Here is a 21,077-nt window from a genome sequence, read left to right as displayed (position 1 = left end):
AACTTTTATCAATTCTATACGAGGTATGTTAAAAAATATGAATTTCGTCCAAGAGTAAAGTACCTTTACGGTTCACAATATTTCAATTAGAAGAATGTAATTGCATATTCAAACATAGATTTTAATTCCGAACAACTTTTTATAAAACATTTTTCGATATTGTTTAATATAAGGATACTTTACTCTTGAGCGAAATTCATCTTTTTTGACATACCTCGTATAAAATTCACAAAATTTGAATCTGATGGTTGCATCTTATATTTTATACTATTAAGAGCATTTTATGAAGAATAACTTTTTTTCGTAAAATTGATAACAAACAAGTTTCCAATTGCATTTGATTATTTTTCCAATTCCAATTCAGTTTATTATTTTTGCTGGTGGCTATTCTCGGCCACCAGTTGCCCGTGCTCACAATTTGGTGGGCCCACTAGTTGCGCCACCAGTTACCTAGACTAATAGAGCCCTTAGAATTCTCTCAGGCCCAACCTATCTAAAACTCAAATATGGGCTTTCCACCTACCTAAGAAGTTAAGCGAAAGCTACAAATTACACGGGCCTAATATAACTTAGAATGGATCGATCCTTAACGTATTAACACCACTTCATTAAAACAAGACGAAAAGTACATACCAGAAACAATCTACTTAGGAAACTAAGAAAATGGGGTGCATGCCATTGTGGTTTCATAAGAACAATGGTATAGACCAGGGGTGTCCAACTTGCAATGCCTCAAGGGCCAAAACTAAAACCTTTGATGTTGTCGCGGGCCATATAATAATTTTGTTACAAGTAATAACAAAATAAAGTGAGGTATAAAAATAATTAAAACAAAAAAGAGTATTATTTCTTTTATTGCTCAACAACTACATTTTTTATAAACGGAAAATTTATTGATAACAAAAAAAAATAAAATAAAAATGTGTACCATTTTTAGGTCTTGGAGGTGTTACCATGAAAATGTACCAATAAGTTTTCAATTTAAAAATCTTTTAGTGATTTTTAATATTTTTCAATATTATTAATTTACTATTAGGATTGAAAACTTGCTTCGTCTTTCAATTGCCAGATGGCGCTAGCCACCTATTATCATCCATTTGGTTGCGATGTGTGGGAAAACCTCTCGATGCAATTTAGTTGGATTATGGAGAACAGTGCCTACGTTTCTTCTGATGAAGCTCCAATAAGAGCAGAAAATCGCGGTTAAAGGAACTGGACTGCACTCCGTATTCTAATTAAAAAGTAAGATTGGTTTGCCTTCGCATCGCAACCGAATAAAAATGGTACACATTTTTATTTTATTTTCGTATTACTCCGTAGAGTAACCAGGTGCATCTTTCAGTTGGAATTTTGCCGGCTGCAGACGGGGGATGTGAATTGCAAAGTGTAGAATTCCTTCCCTCTCGTCTTCACTGCAGCATCCATATGACTTGCAAATTATAGAAGTCTTGGAGGTGTTACCATGAAAATGTACCAATAAGTTTTCAATTTAAAAATCTTTTAGTGATTTTTAATATTTTTCAATATTATTAATTTACTATTAGGATTCAAAACTTGCTTCGTCTTCGTCTTATTGATAACACTTTTCAATAATCAAGACAAACATTGCAAAAGCAACGAAAAAGATGTATCCAATTAGTGTGAGGACTGTGGTCGATCGGCTTCATCCACCAATGAAGAAATGTCCACCTCCAGTTCAGTTGTAGACAGTCTCATAAGATGACGTAAGGAAGAATCGGTAAGGTTGCTTCTGTTTTTGTTTTTTATGTATTTCATGGAGGAAAAGGCACTTTCACATGTATATGCGCTTCCGAACATTGACGTCATTTTCAGTCCAAAATCTCGCAGGTTTGGAAATTTCTCCTTTGACAGTAATTTGAAAAATTCAGGTCCCTTTTCTTGTCTGGTGATTAGGAACATGTCTGCTTGAAGATCACATAACTCAAGCTGTAAGTTGGGTGGTTGATCATCAATGGTTGCTCCAAGAGGGTTATTATAAAGTAGTACACTGCTTTTGAGACTTTCAATTTCTTCAAATCTTGTATTGATTCATCAATAACTTGTTCAATTTGTGAAATGCAGGATGAAAACTCAATATTTTCCTCACTGTTGAATTCTTCTGCTATTTGCAGACAGCTAGGGAAGTGTGTCAGGTTGTTCTTTTCCAAAGCACGTTTAAACACGTTCAGCTTATTCCGGAATCCGTTTATCATTCCGATCAAATCTGAAACCGTCTGGTTTCTTCCTTGAAGACTCAAGTTTAACATGTTAAGATGATTAGTCAGATCTGTTATAAAAGCTAACTGTCTTAAGAATTCTGGATCCTTAAACTTCTCTTCCAGTTCAGTTGTGTCAGATGAAACGTATTTGTTGAGGAATGCAGGGATTTCCTTTCTTATGGCAAAAAATCGTTCCATGCACTTTCCTGCACTCAGCCACCTTACATGGTTGTACATTAGCAAGTCTCCATACTCAGCCTCTGTTTCCACTAAAAACTGCTTAAGTTGCCTGTGTAAAAGAGATCGATTTCCACCTCTAATCATATTTATAATCTTAATCACGGTTTGGAAAACTTGATCTTCCTTGACTGATTTTCCACATAAAGCTCCCTGATGTATAATACAATGAATTGTTGGGCAAGTGACACCATATTCTCTCGACGCAGACCCACTAATCCAATTTTTTTACCTGTCATTGATGGGGCCCCTTCTGTTGCTATGGCTGAACATTTATCAAAGCCTCCAATTCTGTCAACTGTTTTCTTCACAGCCTCATAGATGTCTTTTCCTTTTGTTGTTCCATAAAGAGGACAAATATCAAATAACTCCTCTTTACTGGTAAAATCATCAAAAGTAGTGCGCACAAATATTAACAGCTGACTAACATCGGTTTGATCAGTGCTTTCATCCAAACAAAGTGAGAAATATGAACTTTTCTTAACCAGGCTAAGCATAGATTTTTCTACTTGCTCACCCATAGCAACAATCCTTCTTTGTATGGTTTGATGTGAAAGTGGCACTGATTGAAATTTCTCCGCCATTTTAGAATCACCGAAAGCTTTGGCCATTTCAACAGCACATTTTTTTATCACATTGCCATCAGTGAAAGGTTTTTTGCCTATGCCAACTCAAGCGACACGGCATAAGATGCATGCAAAGAATGCGTTTGAGAGTGTAATATTTTACTGAACATACCAGTTTGCTGTTTAAGCTTTTTCTTCAAATCTGCAACTAGGGCACGCCGACTTTCATTTGTGTACGTAGCATACTTATTTTCATGCACTGTTGTGTAATGTCTTCTCACATTATATTCTTTAGGCACTGAAACGACATTCATGCACACTAAGCACTGCAACTTTCCATTATTGTTAGCAATCAAGTAATCACTCTCCCAACTTTCTTTGTAAATTCTGTTCTCATCATCAATTTTCCGTTTTACTGGTTTTACACTCATTATTGTATAAGAGGAATCAAGACAAAGAATTAATCAAGTTCACTGTTCACTAGCAACGTAATAGATTAGCCGACTAGCTTACGTGTCAGTAGCACACTGGCACGATGGCGGCTGGCGACGGATGGTAAGCAGTGGGAGGTGTGGCCTGCGTGAACTGTGATGCGCAGTAATCAGTGCAGTTCTCATAGTGGTGGAGGACGATTATGTTCGTTACACGTCCGCGAAGCGGCACGCGGTACAGTACTTGTGATGTAAAAACACTGCTAAACCATAAAATATAAATTAAAAAATCTTTTTTCACAGTGGCAGCATTTAAAGAAAATATATGCTTTTCGAAAATCTTACGTGGGCCACAACGAATAGCATCGCTGGCCGGATGCGGCCTGCGGGCCGCCAGTTGGACAACCCTGGTATAAACAGTAACAGGTAAAATATTGCAAAACCTCTAAATTTTAAAGAATCGCTTGGATTGACATGAAATTTGGAATACACATAGCTAACAAGTCAAAGAAAAAAAGTGATATTGTGCTGATGTGTGCTTTTGCCCTAGGGGTGAGTTTACCCCCTTTTGGGGGTGAAAAATATACGTTCGAAATAAGTCCGGAAATGGATAAAAGGACTCAGCAAAACCTGCTGCTTTGTAGAGATTTGCAAAGGGTGTAGGTTTCATGCACCCCGTCACTATCCTGCAGGTCTTATTGAGAGCCACATCTACGTCTACCTGTTTGGTGTAAGTAGATCTACTCCAGACAAGTAGTACATTCTTTCACGGTTTTTTCTGTAAATTTTAAAGAACCGCTTGGATTGACATGAAAGGACATCGCACACATCTTATGGAAAATATAATGTCACTCAAATTCAATAAAATTTATACCAATAGATTCGTTTTAAATTAACGATCAAATCTTATCATTGCGCCAACTCTCTATTTTCAAAAATAAGAGCAGAAATTGATATAAATAAATCTGAAATCAAATGGGTAGGTACATAAGTTAGAGAGAGAAAAAATATTTTAAAATACCCAGATTTTCGGTACTCCATAAATCAGCGGATTAGTTTCACTAATCCGCTTAGGCCCAGCGGGATTTAAGCTGTTATGAATAGCACTCAGAGCAATAATGATTGTAAACTAACATTTTATGGACTCCAAAAATGTGATTTCGATAAACTTTAATTGCAATTTGCGCCGTAATTAATCATAATTAAGAGTTGGCGCAATGATAAGAATTGATCGTTATATTAAAACGAATCTAATCGTATAAATTTTATTGAATTTGAGTGACATTATATTTTCCATAAGATGTGTGCGATGTCCTTTGACATACGCATAGCTAACATGTCAAAGAAAAAAAGTAATAAGGTGCTGATGTGTGCGTTTGCTCTGGGGGTGAGTTTCACCCCATCTCGGGGTGAAAAAATATATGTCCAAGATAAGTCCCGAAATGGATAAACTGACTAATTCTAAGCAACTTTTGTTCTATAAAGTTTTTTCACCAAAATAATACTTTTCGAGTTATTTGCAAGTGAGTATGTTAATTTTTCTACAAAATAACCACGTTTTCAGACGGTTTCTCGCAAATAACTCAAAAAGTAAGTATTTGGTCGAGAAAAAATTCTTATCAAAAATATAGCATGTAAAAAATTGAAAAACATGGTGTATATATTAGGTCACTATACCTAGTAGAAGCAGAGTTATAGCTAATGTAAAATAGGTTCATATTCGTCAAATTCCAGATCGAATATTTTAACGTGCCATAACCAAAAAACGAAGCACTTTTTTGGGGAAAACCCATTTTAACTTTTTTAAAGTGTTTAAAAAATGCTTACTTTCGTTTTTTAAAAAAATTTTTTAGCATCAAAAGTAAACAAGTTACACTCAAAATAAAGTTGGCCCCTTTTTTTTGGTAAGAAATCGGGAAGATCACCCCCTAATTAGCATTTCAAATGAATTTAATTGTTACCACTTCACAAGTTTTTTACTCGCGTACGTATTGATCATATGATCTGTAAGTTTCATCAGTTCAAAGTCCTTATTTTTGAAAGAGCTGTAGTAAAAGGGCTTGAACGAGTCACTCTCCGACGCCCCTGTGGGGCATAAGGAGTTTCGAGAAAGAAGAAGAAGAAGAAGAACGAGTCATTTATCACGAGTGTATGTAAATTTAGAAATACCGAATCTTAACCAATTTTTTTCTTACAGAAAAACAAAAAATATAAAATATTCAGAAAAGTAAAGCTGACTTTTTTTATTGTTTAAGATATTTGGTATCTTTAACAGTTTTTAAGTTATTTTGAAAAAAAACATTTTTTTCAAAATTAAATTTTTGAAAAATTTTACTTTAAAACTAAATTTTTTCAAAATTAAGCACTTTGTATCGATGAAACTTACAGATCATATAAACACAACATAAGTAAAGTAACCTGTGAAGCGGTAACGATTAAATTCATTTAAGTTGCTAATTGGGGGGTGATCTTCCTGATTTTTTTTTGCCAAAACAAAAGGGATTAACTTTATTTTGAGCGTAACTTGCTTACATTTGATGCTAGAAATTTTTTTTAACAAAAATAAAGCTTTTTTTAAACACTTTAAAAAAGTTGTAATGTGTTTTCCCCAAGAATGCTTCATTATTTGGATATTTCACATTGAATTATTCTATTTGGAAATTTTCGAATATGAACCTATTTTTCATTAGCTATAACTCTGCTTTTGCTAGGTATAGAGACCTAATATATACATCATTGTTTCACTTTTTGATAGGCTATAGTTTTGCTAAGAATATTTTTTTCGACAAAATGCATACGTTTTGAGTTATTTGCGAAAAACCGCGGTTATTTTGTTGAGAAATGAACATATTCACGTGCAAATAACTCGAAAAATATTGATTTGGTGAAAAAACTCTATAGAACAAAAGTTGCTTAAAATTAGTCAGTTTATCCATTTCGGGACTTATCTTGGACATCTATTTTTTCACCCCGAGATGGGGTGAAACTCACCCCCAGAGCAAACGCACACATCGGCACCTTATCACTTTTTTTCTTCGACATGTTAGCTATGCGTATGTCAAATTTCATGTCAATCCAAGCGGTTCTTTAAAATTTACAGAAAAAACCGTGAAAGAATGTACTACTTGTCTGGAGTAGATCTACTTACACCAAACAGGTAGACGTAGATGTGGCTCTCAATAAGACCTGCAGGATAGTGACGGGGTGCATGAAGCCAACACCCTTTGCAAATCTCTACAAAGCAGCAGGTTTTGCTGAATCCACAACTCGCAGAAGAGAAGCAGAGCATGTAGAGAAGCTTAAACAAGTCGCAGATGAACAGCACGCTCTTCATAAAGCTCAAACACCAACGAAACGACTAAAACCGCGGAAAAGTTTTCTTGAAAAGTGCAGGCTGAGCAGTCCGAAAATTTTCTCTTCGCCAGACTCGATGGGCCGGCCAAACCGTAAACTTTAAAACATGGAAGGCCTTGAATAAGATTATAAAACTGCAGTTGCTCCAGTAAAAACAAATATGATGTTATAACAAATAAAAAAAAAGAATGTGTGTTTACTTTGTACGCACGTAAGAAGTTATACTTCTATTATTATGATTTCAACGAAATTAATATACTTAACAGGTTATTTGTATTTTATTTAAATATTAAACTAACTTTCTTTACCTACCACTTTTAAAAAAAATTTATTAAAACGATACCAAAAATATAAAAAAAAAGAATGTGAATCGTCTGGGATTTGAACCCGGGACCTCTTGATATCCGGTCACACGCTCTACCACTGAGCTATATCCCTTTTGCTTTGACAGGTTACAAGATTTCTCATACATACTGACCAAGTGAAGTATACAAAAATACTTTAAATATACTTACTATTATTATAAAATATTTTATTCCCGAGGAAGACAAATCCAAAGACACAAAAATTATAATAAATAATACATTTACTAAGAACACTAATATATCCTTTTATATGATTTAATATGACTTATTTGCGCTGACAGCGTTGATACATACGAGTACATATCTTGAAAGATTAGCAACGAAATACATACTGTCTGTGTGCGCATGCGCCCGGCATTATAAAATTTCACTCTCGGTCGTAAAGAAGTATAACTTCAAAAATTGGGGGAAAGATAGACTAAGATTATGTAAATTGCAACTGTGGAGGGAGAAATACAAAATATGGAACATCTCCTCACATGTCAAAACTATCCCTATAGGTGTACCCTCGAAGATTTGTAGCTCGCGAATAAAAATGGGACCGACGCGTGACGTAGGCCAATACCGGGCTGAAATACAATGAACAAATTATTTGTCCGGACCCGATCAAGTAAACTAAGCAAGGAACAGCTTTAAACACTTCCTAAAGAAGGGCATCCCTAGGTATGGAATTAAAAAAACCAAAAATTCTGAACCGATTAAGGAGAGACTGCTAGAAAAATTCTTAAAGCTTCACCCAGAGTTCCGACAAAAATCTAGGAGTACAGAAGACAAAGCAATTGGGTGCCAAAATATCCTTCGCGCCTTCGGAAAATTGCTGAATGAAAATCAGTTCACAAGGGCAAGGGGATCCACCGGAAGAAATTCTTACAAGAAGTAAAGGGCCTAGCCGGGTAAGATGATGAAAAGTGCCCCCAACTCGATTCGAATTACATATAGGTCACCGTTTAGCATATATAGTGAAACTAACTTTCTGAAATTTTTAGCAACCTAGGTGGTCATGTGACCCACCTAGAGCCTAATTAGGATTTTTATGTTTTTATTTTTTATCTCAGCCACATTGAGAACTAGCCAAAAACTTTAAATAAAAAAGTTGTAAGCTTTAAAAAGTTCTGTCCGAAATTTTTTTTTTTAATTTTTGGCGGGAAATTTAAATTTTAGAACGATTTTAAAATTTTAAATGAGTATAAAAAAATAACTAAGACATTCGTTTTCACAAAAAAATATATAAATTGTATTTTTGCATAATGTTTCACCCTGAATTTTTTCAAATTTTTAAAATTGGTAAAACGCACCTTTAAAAATAAAAAAAAACCGCATTTTTTCGGTTTTTTTTCGTTTTTTGTTACAATTTTATACATATTTTTCAAAAAAGGTAGCACCGTCACTAGAATAGGTAAAAAACTGAAAAATAATTGGGGTTTGCTTAATAAAAATTTTGTATAACGCCATCCATTTTCAAGATACAGGGCGTTGAAGAAAACAAAATTTTACACATTTTTTACGATTTTGCCGAAACTACTGGCAACATTGTAATAAAATTTGACGAGTTTTAAGAGGTAGTTATTGTGCATTTTTTGACATACAATTAAGAATTTTATATTTATCATTGGCGCGTATAGGGGTAATGGTCTGAACTTTTTAAAGAAAAAAGATAGTACGCCACTGACATATTTCAAATTAACAATTGTTTTTGAATTCCTCGTTTAATTTGTGACAAAAAATCTATCTTTCTATTTTTTCATACGACGCGCCATTTTTATTCAAAAAATAAAACATCTTAACCCTTACAAAGTATTCGAACTTCTATGAAATAAAATACCAGTCAACGATACTACTATAAGTCTGTTCGCTAAACTCAGACACAACTGTCTAGTGATTTTAGTTGGTAATTTTTTTGTTTTTTACAAATTTTGACAAAATTGGCAAAATTACTAACAATTTAGTGATTATTAACTATTTAGTAATTCTTTTTTTTTTGCCATTTTTACCAAATTGGCAACATTACTTACCAAAATCAGTAGCCAGTTGTGTCTGAGTCTGAGTTTAATGAACCGACAGTAGTTTCTACATCTACATAAACTCATACATCCATTATAAAAACTAATTCGAATACTTTGGAGGCGTTAAGATATTTTATTATTTGCAGCAAAACGGCGCCTCGTATGAAAAAATGGGAAGATATTGTTTTATGGCAAATTGAACGAGGAATTCAAAAATGATTGTTAATTTGAAATATGTCAGTGGCGTACTATCTTTTTTTCTTTGAAAATTTCAGACCATTACCCCTAAGCGCGCCAATGATGAATATCAAATCCTTAATTGTATGTCAAAACATGCACAATAACTACCTCTTAAAACCCGCCAAGTTTTATTACAATGTTGCCAGTAGTTTCGGCAAAATCGTAAAAAATGTGTAAAATTTTGTTTTCTTCAACGCCCTGTATCTTGAAATTGATGGCGTTACAAAAAATTTTTATTAAGCAAACCCCAATTATTTTTCAGTTTTTTACCTACTCCAGTGACGGTGTTACCTTTTTTGAAAAATATGTATATAATTATATCAAAAGACAAAAAAAAACCGAAAAATGCGGTTTTTTGTTTTTAAAGATGCGTTTCACCGATTTTAAAAATTTGAAAAAATTCAGGGTGAAACATTATGCAAAAATACACGGTATATATTTTTTTCGTGAAAACGAATGTCTTAGTTATTTTTTAATACTCATTTAAAATTTTAAAATCGTTCTAAAATTTAAATTTCCAGCCAAAAATTAAAATAAAAAATTTTGGACAGAACTTTTTAAAGCTTACAACTTTTTTATTTAAAGTTTTTCGCTAGTTCTCGATGCGACTGAGATAAAAAATAAAAACCTAAAAACCCTAATTAGGCTCTAGCTGGGTCACATGACCACCTAGGGGGCTAAAAATTTCAGAAAGTTAGTTTCACTATGTATGCTAAACGGTGACCTATATGTAATTCGAATCGAGTTGGGGGCACTTTTCATCATCTTACCCGGCTAGGCTCTAATTAAAAATTCGTCTTGGTAAAAGGTATCTTAATTTAAAAAGCCCCTAAACGGGCTACAAATATAAAAACAAAACGTTTTCGCTCTGTAACAAGAGCATCATCAGTGTTATCTAAAATAAGTATAACCGTATTAATTAAGACAAAATTTTAAAGTTAAAATGATGACCAAGGTAAAAACAAAGTTTGGTTATACTTACAAGAACATGCTGAGCCACCCAAAAATACTGAGGTTAAAACCTTTTAAAAATAGACTAAAAATGTCTTATAAAAGTGTATACGTAATTAAATCCAAAGGATAGATATAATTCCTATGGATATGGCCTTAGGGCAACATATGACTCCCACATGTGGTACGTGGGTTGCTAGGTAATAATTAATTAGGTCATTACGTTGAAAGAGGTGAAAGACAACTAATAGGTGAGAGTTTGAAAGCAAATCTGTCTGATGTCAGAACAACAACTGACAATGAAACCTTGGTTTTATGAAATGTTGGTTACGCTAGCCACTAAATTTTGAAGTTGTTTATGATGGTACAATCAATAATAACAGCAATAAGTGTGTTGGGATTATACAAATACGAAAAGTTGGTGAGAATAAATTATCTAAGATGTAAAATAAGTGAATTTGAAAATCTACAATTATCAATGAGGTGCACATGAATTGATAAAGTATAGAGAGTAGAGATGCATCAAGTCAAACTAGTTTGATTTTATTCAACAAACTTGACTTGACTTGAAAATCAAACTTTTTTTGTAAAAAAGTTTGACTTGACTTGATTTCATCGATATCTTTAGTTTTGACTTGAAATCAAACTTCTTCAAACAGTTTGAAGTTTGAATGTCATATTGGCAACGTGTTTATTTTCAATTCTAATCGAGAGCGTACGGATTTTGTTGTGACTTATTTGGATAGGTCTGAATCGGTATTCTGCTACTCCGCAAATTAGTTTGTAGTTCATATTTAGACGTCCATGTTTGGCTTGTTTATTACGTTCTTTTTGAAGTGTGTGGCTTTGGGGGGAGATAATATATCTGAATGTGGATATTTTTCGGTTCAGAATAAGTACCAGAACAAATTGAGTCTGATATTGAAGGTATTCCCACTGCAAAAATTAAGAGAAACAATCTGTAGTCGAAGCAGTATTAATTAAGAAAAATAAATATACTAATTTATTTGATGTTGCGGCAGGTGATTTCAAAACAATGAAAATTGCAAAGTGCATACATACTTCTATTATGTAAAAATAAAGAACAGCGTTATAAGATCACAAACAGTGAACTAATTCTTTAAAAGGACAGCGTTATACATAACTCGACCAAGCGCCATTTCTTTAAAATCGAGATAACAGCGGATTCTGGTGACACATAGCTAAAACTATCTTGGAAAATCTCTGTTATTGTCACGTTAACGGTTACTAAGAAAAACAAAAGGAAACCAAGCGACATTCTGTCTATAAGGGTTTTTAGTTTTGCATAACAAGACTATATTCATAACTGCCATTCTTAACTGCCATTCATAACTACCATTCATAACTGCCATATATCCATAACTGCCATTCATAACAGTTTCGCAATTGTAGACTAAGCGCCGACTTTGGTCTGTTTATGCTAAACTAAGCGTTTGGCCAGAATAACAGTTTTGTCCTCATTAATGTACACATTAATTTTGAAGTTTCCGTCAAAAAATGATAGAATTTTTTTAAAGTGAAAGTGTTGTGTTTATATATATGTAATTAAATTGAAAAATACAAATAATCTTTATAAAATCTTTTTATTGTGTCTAACGTGCTATGTACTAGGAATATAGTATAAGTCATAAAATGGACCTTTCGGGATTCTTCTATATTTTAAATTTTGAATGTCTATTAATCATTTCTGTACTAAGAGTATAAAATCAATAGCCTGTTTTTCATGTATAAATATTGATTTTATTCCAACAGTACAACTTTTAATTTCAAAAGTCTGCTTTGTAAGGTACAGGTCAACTTCTACTGTTGTACCTTCTGCTTTCACTTACGCAGCTTGACTTATACTTTTAGTACACACATGTTATGAGATTCTAGGGCGCTTGTATTGAAAAAATGTAGATAATCCAAATTTGACCATAAAATTTCAAGGAATTAACATCCTTAAAAAGGGGTTGGTACGGAAACAGATTTTTGAGGTTCTTTGTTTTCTTCCTTGTTAACTTTCCTAAACCTTTTTTTATGACTTTCGTTCTGTCGTTGAAGACGGTGTCGATGTTTATTGTTATCGGTTATAAAAGCAGAAAATTATAAAAATAGCTAGATCCCATTTAAACTAAAAACTGTTCATTTAGTATTTTTTATTTAATTTTGTTGTGCGTGCTAAAAAATAGTTTACTGTGAAAGTGTCAAGGCCGCGTCTCACCATCAAATAATTTGATCAAACAGTTTGAGCAAACTCCGGAAGTACGTCAAAGTGACGTCACAATTGCAGTTTTTTTGAAATTCTAAAAATCTGTTCTCTCACTATCAGTCTAGTTTGATCAAATTTTTTGTATTGAGTTGTCTAACTTGTTTGTACTTTATTTAAAATTAAAATTTTTCATTATTATCCACAATGAACACTCAGGATGTGACGTCACTAACTGTCACTTTCAGTTTGCTCAAACCAGTTTGATCAAATTATTTGATGGTGGGACGCGGCCTTCAGTGTTCTATTGTGCATGATTTTTAAAAATGAGTAGAGGGAAACAAATACTAAAATTATTGGAACTAAAGGATGATTTAGATGTATTATTAAATTTCTTATCTTAATTGGCAACTGACATGTCTATCTCAACAAAAAAGTATATAAAAGAATTTAAAAAAATAAAATACAGGATCCTTTGTAAATGGTATATTTAAAAGACCCTAATAATGGTTACATCACAAAACAAAACGTTTTCGGATTAACAAGTAATCCATCATCAGTGTTAAGCTAATAACATGCATGTGTGAGCCACCAAAAAGTTATGGGTAAAAACCCTTTAAAAGATATAGTTGACACTCAATTTTCAATATGTGAGGTTCATCCCTTTCATATCACATCCACGTGGGTTAGAGTCCTGTGTTGCCCTGGGTAATATCCAGGAATATTTGCAACATCTAACTATTTTAAACATAATATGTAGTATAATATAAGATCTTATACCTTTTAAAAGGTTTTTACCCATAACTTTTTGGTGGCTCACGCATGCATGTTATTGGCTTAACACTGATGATGGATTACTTGTAAATCCGAAAACGTTTTGTTTTGTGATGCAACCCTTATTAGGGTCTTTTAAATATACCTTTTACGAAGGATCCGGTATTTTTGTGATTTATGGTATACAGACAGCTACAGGAATTTTATTTTCCTCGTGGATTGTTAAAAAATTATATCTACGAAATAAATTATTTTTCAGACTCTTTCAAACTAGTTTGACAAACAGTTTGAATTTTTAAACCTGTACGATTGACCAGTTTGACTTGACTTGAATTATTTGTCAGAAGGATTGACTTGAGTTTGACTTGAAATTAAGTCAAACGCAAGTCAAATTCAAACATTCAAGTCAAACTTGTGCAACTCTAATAGAGAGGCAAACCAAAATACAAGCTACTAAATTTAGACTTGAAAGGTATTATATTCTTATAGTTGTAGAAAAATAATAATATGTCCATCTATGCTGGAATGCATCAGGGACAGGAAAAATAAATGTGAATTTTTCTAAATTATTAAGTTTTGATAGAAGCAAAGTGTAGGTTGTGTTGAAAATACATAATTATTTGTGACCCAACACAAATGATGGCTGAAAAACTGGCTAAAATAAAGGTGAGACAAATAAATAGGGAGTCTGATACCAAGTACTGAGAAATTTTGTAAATGCAAAAAAAAAATTTTTTATAAATTAATAGGATATAGATGGATTCCTCAACACAAATTTAAAAGAATGAAAAGGTTGTTTTATAAAAGCTTAGTCCAAATTTTTTTCTGTCCTTTTATGTTAAATAGTATACTAGGACAAGGAAAAATAAATAAAATTTGAATAAAAGTATCTAAGCTATGTCTAAAGTGAGGTAAAATAGAGATAAGTGTTGAGTGAAATTGTTAAGTATTTGGAAAAAAAATTTTAATTAAATTAAAAAGTAAAAACAGAATAAATGAGAGGTGGATAAATAAATGAACTTGTGGAATAGAATAATATTTGATATCAGAATTGAGATTAATGATGAATATTGAGAGACTAAGAACTCCAGAGGCCCGACAACCAAACAAACTAGCTGAGAGTAAAAGGTGGACTGAAAAGAATAACTTGGTGTATGAAAAAATTTGATCGAACTAGTGGAAAGTATTGTTGGATGGATGAGTTGAGATTATGATATGGTTATGATTAGACAATAAACGAAGACCAGGTTGAAAAAGATGAAATGTAGAAAATGATGAGAGATATTGACTAAGATATTGTTGTGTAAAAGTTGTGACAAATGGATGTTATAGATATCGTTAAGAAAGTAAATTATTTTGGAGTAATTTTGAAGAAAGGACTAGATCTGTGGTTCTTAATCTTTTTGAGTCATGTACCACAAAATACTTTTTAATATTTTTGGTACCACCTAACTGAAATAACTACCTATCTAGATAGGTAATCTAATTAACTGTAATAGTGGTGATTTTGACAGTTTTGCGTTTTGTGTACCACCGCAAATAATGATATGTACCACCAGTGGTACATGTACCACAGATTGAGAACCGCTGGACTAGATGATTATCGAAAATTGGGTGGAAGTGTGAATGTGGATAAGAAAGAGATAAAAGAAAGAAATAGGGACAGTATTAATGTAGATGAAAATAATTAGGGAAAGCAAAGATAATATGAGAGATAATATTACAAGTTTATAATGTAATTTATGAAAAAAGTTGACGATGTAAGGGTTGAAAGTCACGATTGAAAGACACATGGCGATTAACACAATTCGGACTTCTCTGTTTCTCTTTGACTATTTCAAGGTCCTCGTAGAGGTCCAATCTTAACTTAAAAAGTTTTTTTTCCGGGATGTATTAGAGATGCGTTATCCGGGATATTAAGAGTATGGTTATTTTGTTTAAGATGTTGAGAAAAGGTTGATGTATTCCGGTTGACAATTGACACCGCTACGATTCATGCAGTTAATAGGGTCTTTAAAGTTGGAGAGACACTGTCGTAAATTGCTTGATACTTTGAATGAAATTTGAATGTTATCAACTGATCTTTTAATAATATCTCTAATATCTCCAGACCGATGTTTATGGTGATATGGTAAAGAAGTGTAAATGGGTTTGGTGGTCAAATTCATGGGGAACGCAGCCTCTCTCAAGAATCTTAGTTGTCTCTTATGGATAAGCTTGTCTATGATGTTTGGTTCGTAACCATTGTTGAATGCTATTTGTTTAAGAATGTCCAATTCTTTATTGTGATTGGATTGAGATAGAGGGGTAGTTTCTAAACGATGTATGTAACTGTGAAATGCTGAATATTTGTGTGAAATAGGGTGATTAGATAAGAGGGGTATGACATGATCAGTCTGTGTTGGTTTCCTCTAGATACTGAAATCGCAATGGTCATTTAATCTGGTGATAGTGAGGTCAAGAAAATTAATGGATTGGGATGCTTCTAGTTCCATGGTGAACTTAATATTAGGGTGGATTTGATTGATTTTAAAAAGAAGTGAATCAGCTGAATTACAATTCCCGGATATGAATAACAAACAGTCATCCACATAACGAAACCAGTGTAGAATCTCCAGATTTTTCATAATTTGTGTGGATTCTAGATGATCCATGAAAATATCAGAGAGGGGATAGACAGCTACCCATGGCTAAGCCATCATGTTGTCTGTAAAATTTGTTATTGTAAGGGGATCCGGGTTCACGTGATAGATTATGATCACACGGGGTGATATGGAGCAATGGTGGGAGGTAAAGGACTATGGGTAAAATGCACTGACTTTCCGTTCACACCACATTTATTCCGTGATTAACAAAACATAAACGAACAGTATAGGTAGTTACTACCATAGTAAAATAATAATGAAATGTAACAAAAGTATTCAGAGTCTTTTTCCCATTGACTCGATTCGCGTCAGTCTCTTGCTCTTCTCTCTTCTCCCGCGCAGTCCCTGCGATTTATTCGATTCTTCACTCAGCTCGGCCGGAGAAGCACAGGACCGACATTTTACATTATTGAAAACAAAGAAGTCTTGAGCTAGACAAAATTGTAATAATTGGATGATAGAATCTGTAGTAGAAATAGTGACTGAACTAACTCTAAGAAGAGAGTGTACCAGATTAATAGTTTCTTGTTTAGGGACAGAAGTGAAAAGATTACTAACATCAAATGAAAGCATAGTGATATTGGGACGAAGATTTATTTGTTGGAGTTTATCGACTAGATGACTGGTGTTTTTGACTGAAAAACGAGGGACAAAATTCGTCAAAGTGAAAAGGCCGCGTCCCACCATCAAATAATTTGATCAAACTGGTTTGAGCAAACTGAAAGTGACAGTTAGTGACGTCACATCCTGAGTGTTCATTGTGGATAATAATGAAAAATTTTAATTTTAAATAAAGTACAAACAAGTTAGACAACTCAATACAAAAAATTTGTTCAAACTAGACTGATAGTGAGAGCACAGATTTTTAGAATGTCAAAAAACTGCAATTGTGACGTCACTTTGACGTACTTCCGGAGTTTGCTCAAACTGTTTGATCAAATTATTTGATGGTGAGACGCGGCCTTAAGGAGGTTCAATATAAATTTGGAAAGAATAAAGACTGGAGTATTTATGAAGCTCACAACTGGACGAATAGAGGGCATTCCTATTGACAATCATCGTTCAGAAGTCCCCATCCATGTCATTGTCACTTGCTACCATACTGTCATCATGTGCAGAAGTCGAATCAGAGCTCAGATGGTACCTAGAGCGTATTAAATGGAATATTTTAAACATCTATGCTTAAGTTCGCATTTTTAATCGATGTTTCCTTGACGGATTACTTTTAAAAGAGTTTTACCCACATATTTTTGCAATAATATATTTTGGTGGTTAGCATGTTAGATCACGTAAGCACTGATGATGATTGGTCAACCAATCGAAAACTAGTTCTGTGATGTAGCCCTTTTTAGGGATTTTAAATATATACCTTTTATAAAGGATTTTATTGTTTTTTGTATTATATGGTTTACAGCCAACTAGAGGAAAACTTTTTCCTTGTGGATTTTTAAAAGCATCCTGATATCATTGATCTCATCACTGCTGAGGACCAAATTCATTCCAGCTTACGTCGAAGATGAATTGTTGATATGTATGTTTTACCTCTGTTGTAGTCTTTGGTGGTTACAATTCAATATATGTTCACTTTTCATCAACTTAACTGATGGCGTCATTGTGATCAAGGGTAGTGCGCGATACCTCATTAAACGTCACTAGACTCTGCTCCAACGATGCCATGACCAAAAGCACTTTGTCTAGTACGCGTCATTATATTTTGATTTAATGTTAAAATTGGTCGTAGAAGTCTGTTCTCGGTCATGTAAGAGCACAATATCCCTTAAGGGGATGGGTACGTATTTTAGGCTGCAATGCTATTCAAATGGGGATTCATTTTTTTCGAATCCTGAGAAAACTAATAAGTATTTTTGAAAAATTTAAACGCAGAATGAAAGATTACGGTATTAGCGAGGGCCGAAAGTCCCTGAGAACTTCTATAATGTTTATTTTAATAAATTACAGGGGTGAAAAACTAAGAGAAAATTTAGTGTGATTTTTAATTTCAAATATCTCATTCAAAATAAACTTTTTATTTATTCTAAGGGACTTTCGGCCCTCGGTAATAATTTAGTCTTTCATTCTGCGTTTAAATTTTTCAAAAATATTTATCGGTTTTTTCAGGATTCGAAAAAAATGAACACAATGTCCGTGGTAATATTTTCCAAATCTATTTTTGTCTTAAAACGCACTCAGTCGAATAGAATATTGTCAGCATATTGTCAGTCAGACAGTGACAACCAGTGACAATTTTAAATATTTGACATGGCATCGGGAATATTTTGAGTTGTTCATTAAATAATATCAATATATAGTGTATTTGATAAATAATTGATTTAAGACGTGAACTTAATAAAAAGTTATTTATTGTGTATTATTTGTGGAAGATCCAAGCAGAGAATACATCAGGATAATATTATATTCTGTGATCCAAGTATTTTGTTGTTAAAGATGTTCAAAATTGTAAGCGTTCCATAGTAACAATATATTATTAAAAAATCACTTTAACACTTTTCCTCTTTTCTCGATTGAGTATTAGTTTTTGTTGTACATATAAATTATTACAATCACTGAATACATAGTTAGTGAAGAAATTATCACATTTATTAACTGAATTAATAATTTGCAATTATACAAATAACAGTTATCCAAGAACATTCAAAAGCCATCTCTTTAAGTTAATGATAACATTTTCAAGTAGAATAACATTCTAGTAATGTTTACATATCCATACCAGTGTACATGTTACTACACGTAATTTGCCGTGTAAAGACAGAAATAGTAGGGATAGCCGTAAAATATTTGCGAATTAAGACCGCGTCCCACCATCAAATAATTTGATCAAACTGGTTTGAGCAAACTGAAAGTGACAGTTAGTGACGTCACATCCTGAGTGTTCATTGTGGATAATAATGAAAAATTTTAATTTTAAATAAAGTACAAACAAGTTAGACAACTCAATACAAAAAATTGGATCAAACTAGACTGATAGTGAGAGCACAGATTTTTAGAATTTCAAAAAAACTGCAATTGTGACGTCACGTTGACGTACTTCCTCAAGTACGTCAAGTTTGCTCAAACTGTTTGATCAAATTATTTGATGGTGAGACGCGGCCTTTATGTACCGATGGCCTTAATGGGAACATTAAAGAGTAAGTACTCTGGCAAAATAATTTGGGTAACGTTCATTGCGATAAGAAGATAGGAATATTCAACCTAGACGATCCAAGCACTTCTTCTTCTTCTTCTTTTGTATAGACATGACTCTGTCTGTTCCTTCAATGTACCTCTAGTAAGTTGTCGTTCCATCGTTTTCGTGGTCTTCTCTCGCCGTCCTTACTACTATATTTGTTGTCATTCGGCTTATTTGATCATTCCATTCTATTCTTCTGTTTCTTACCCAGTTATTAACGTTGTCCGCCTTGCATCTCCGTCGTATATCTGTACTTCTAGCTCTGTCCCATAGTCTTACCATCGATTTTTCGGAGGGTTTCGAGCAATCTTTTTGTCCTCACTGTGCTGGGTCGTGTTTCTACCGCGTATGTCATTATTGGTCTGATGACAGTTTTGTAAACTGCCGTTCATTTATTTTCTGATATTTTTATTTCTCCATATTGTGTCATTCAGGAAAACTGCGGCTCTGTTTGCTCTATTCACTTGATCTTTCACTTGATATTTAAACTCCATCACTTGTTCTATTATCTGACCCTCCAGCTACAAACACGGACGCCAAAATGTAGGTACCTGGAGTATACACAGAAGGTGTCAGTATGGAAAAGTTTAAATGACAAATGACGTTCATCTACGATTTAAACTTTTTAAGGATAAACTATCTACGAGTGATCCTTGAATTAATGAAATAGTCATATAAAAAAAATCTCATCCAAAGTAACCAGCAGGACCTTAGAATTTTTAAAAAGACTTAAAAGTGTTAAAAGTGAATACGGAAGTTATGAGACCTATGATAGCACATGAATCACTCATATGGTGGTCTGGTGGTCAAAACAAAACACGTTAAGTTGCAGAAAGTGCAACGGCTGATATATCTGGAAATTACGGGAAGAAGACCAACATGCCCCGCATTCATATATTTACAATATTCATAAAGAAGGCAGCTGTGTGAATGATTTCCAGCTTCCAATGGAAGCACTAATTAGCTGGTACACTGGAAACACTGACGCTGGTAGTTAAGTTCAGCTTGACAAAGAGAAGTGATTATAGAAATTCACCGGAAGGCGTTGACGCTGAATAATAACTGGATGTGATTCATTTATATGGTACACGGATGAATTCAATTGATGAAACAGCGTAAAGTTGACTTTGTAAGGGGGTAATGTAGTTACTGTAAAACACCATATAAAGTCCTATCTATCCTTTACACCCTTTCTGCTAGAAATACACGTCACGGGCATGAATACTCGAAAATTCTTCTGTAAATATAATCATACAATAAGATTCAAATCAAATCAAGTGCCTTTAAGACTCTGCATGGCGTTACTCTCATGTCAAAACTGACTTGAGACTACGAAAATTGCTGACAGTATATTGGGGCAGATGTGCCCACACCAAATGAGTTGATATGCCGGATTTATACTCAGCTATTGCCACTGCTGCTGCCGCTGACGGAAATATTGCCCTAAATACGATATCGACGCGAGTGAGGTGTTCACATAAGTTCCTCGCCAATGTCCTCACAACTCATTACCGAACGACTCACAAGAATGAATGTGACGACCGCATCGTCTTGCTCCCTTACTCACTTGCCGCTTTGCCGGCGGCAAGTGAGAGAGTAGTTGAATGTGAATACCCGCGTTTGACTTCCATCTCCAAAACCCACTTTTGAGGGAGCGCCGTGCAATGGCAGAAGCATGAGGAGCAGCAGCGCGAATGAGCTATTTACACATTCACGCTGCCCACTTCCCTGCCCAATTCCCTGTCCAACAGGACTGAGTATAAATGCGGTAATACTGCGCTAAATGAGACATGCAGGATAATAACGGGGTGCATAAAACCAAGGCCTCTCTCAAATCTATAAAAGAGCGGGTTTTGCAGAAACCTCAACCTCAACGCGCAGATGCGTTGCAGACCA

Source organism: Diabrotica virgifera, chromosome 2 (genome assembly GCF_917563875.1).
Source record: "Diabrotica virgifera virgifera chromosome 2, PGI_DIABVI_V3a".
Taxonomy (NCBI): Eukaryota; Metazoa; Arthropoda; class Insecta; order Coleoptera; family Chrysomelidae; genus Diabrotica; species Diabrotica virgifera.
This window is presented reverse-complemented; position numbering follows the sequence as displayed.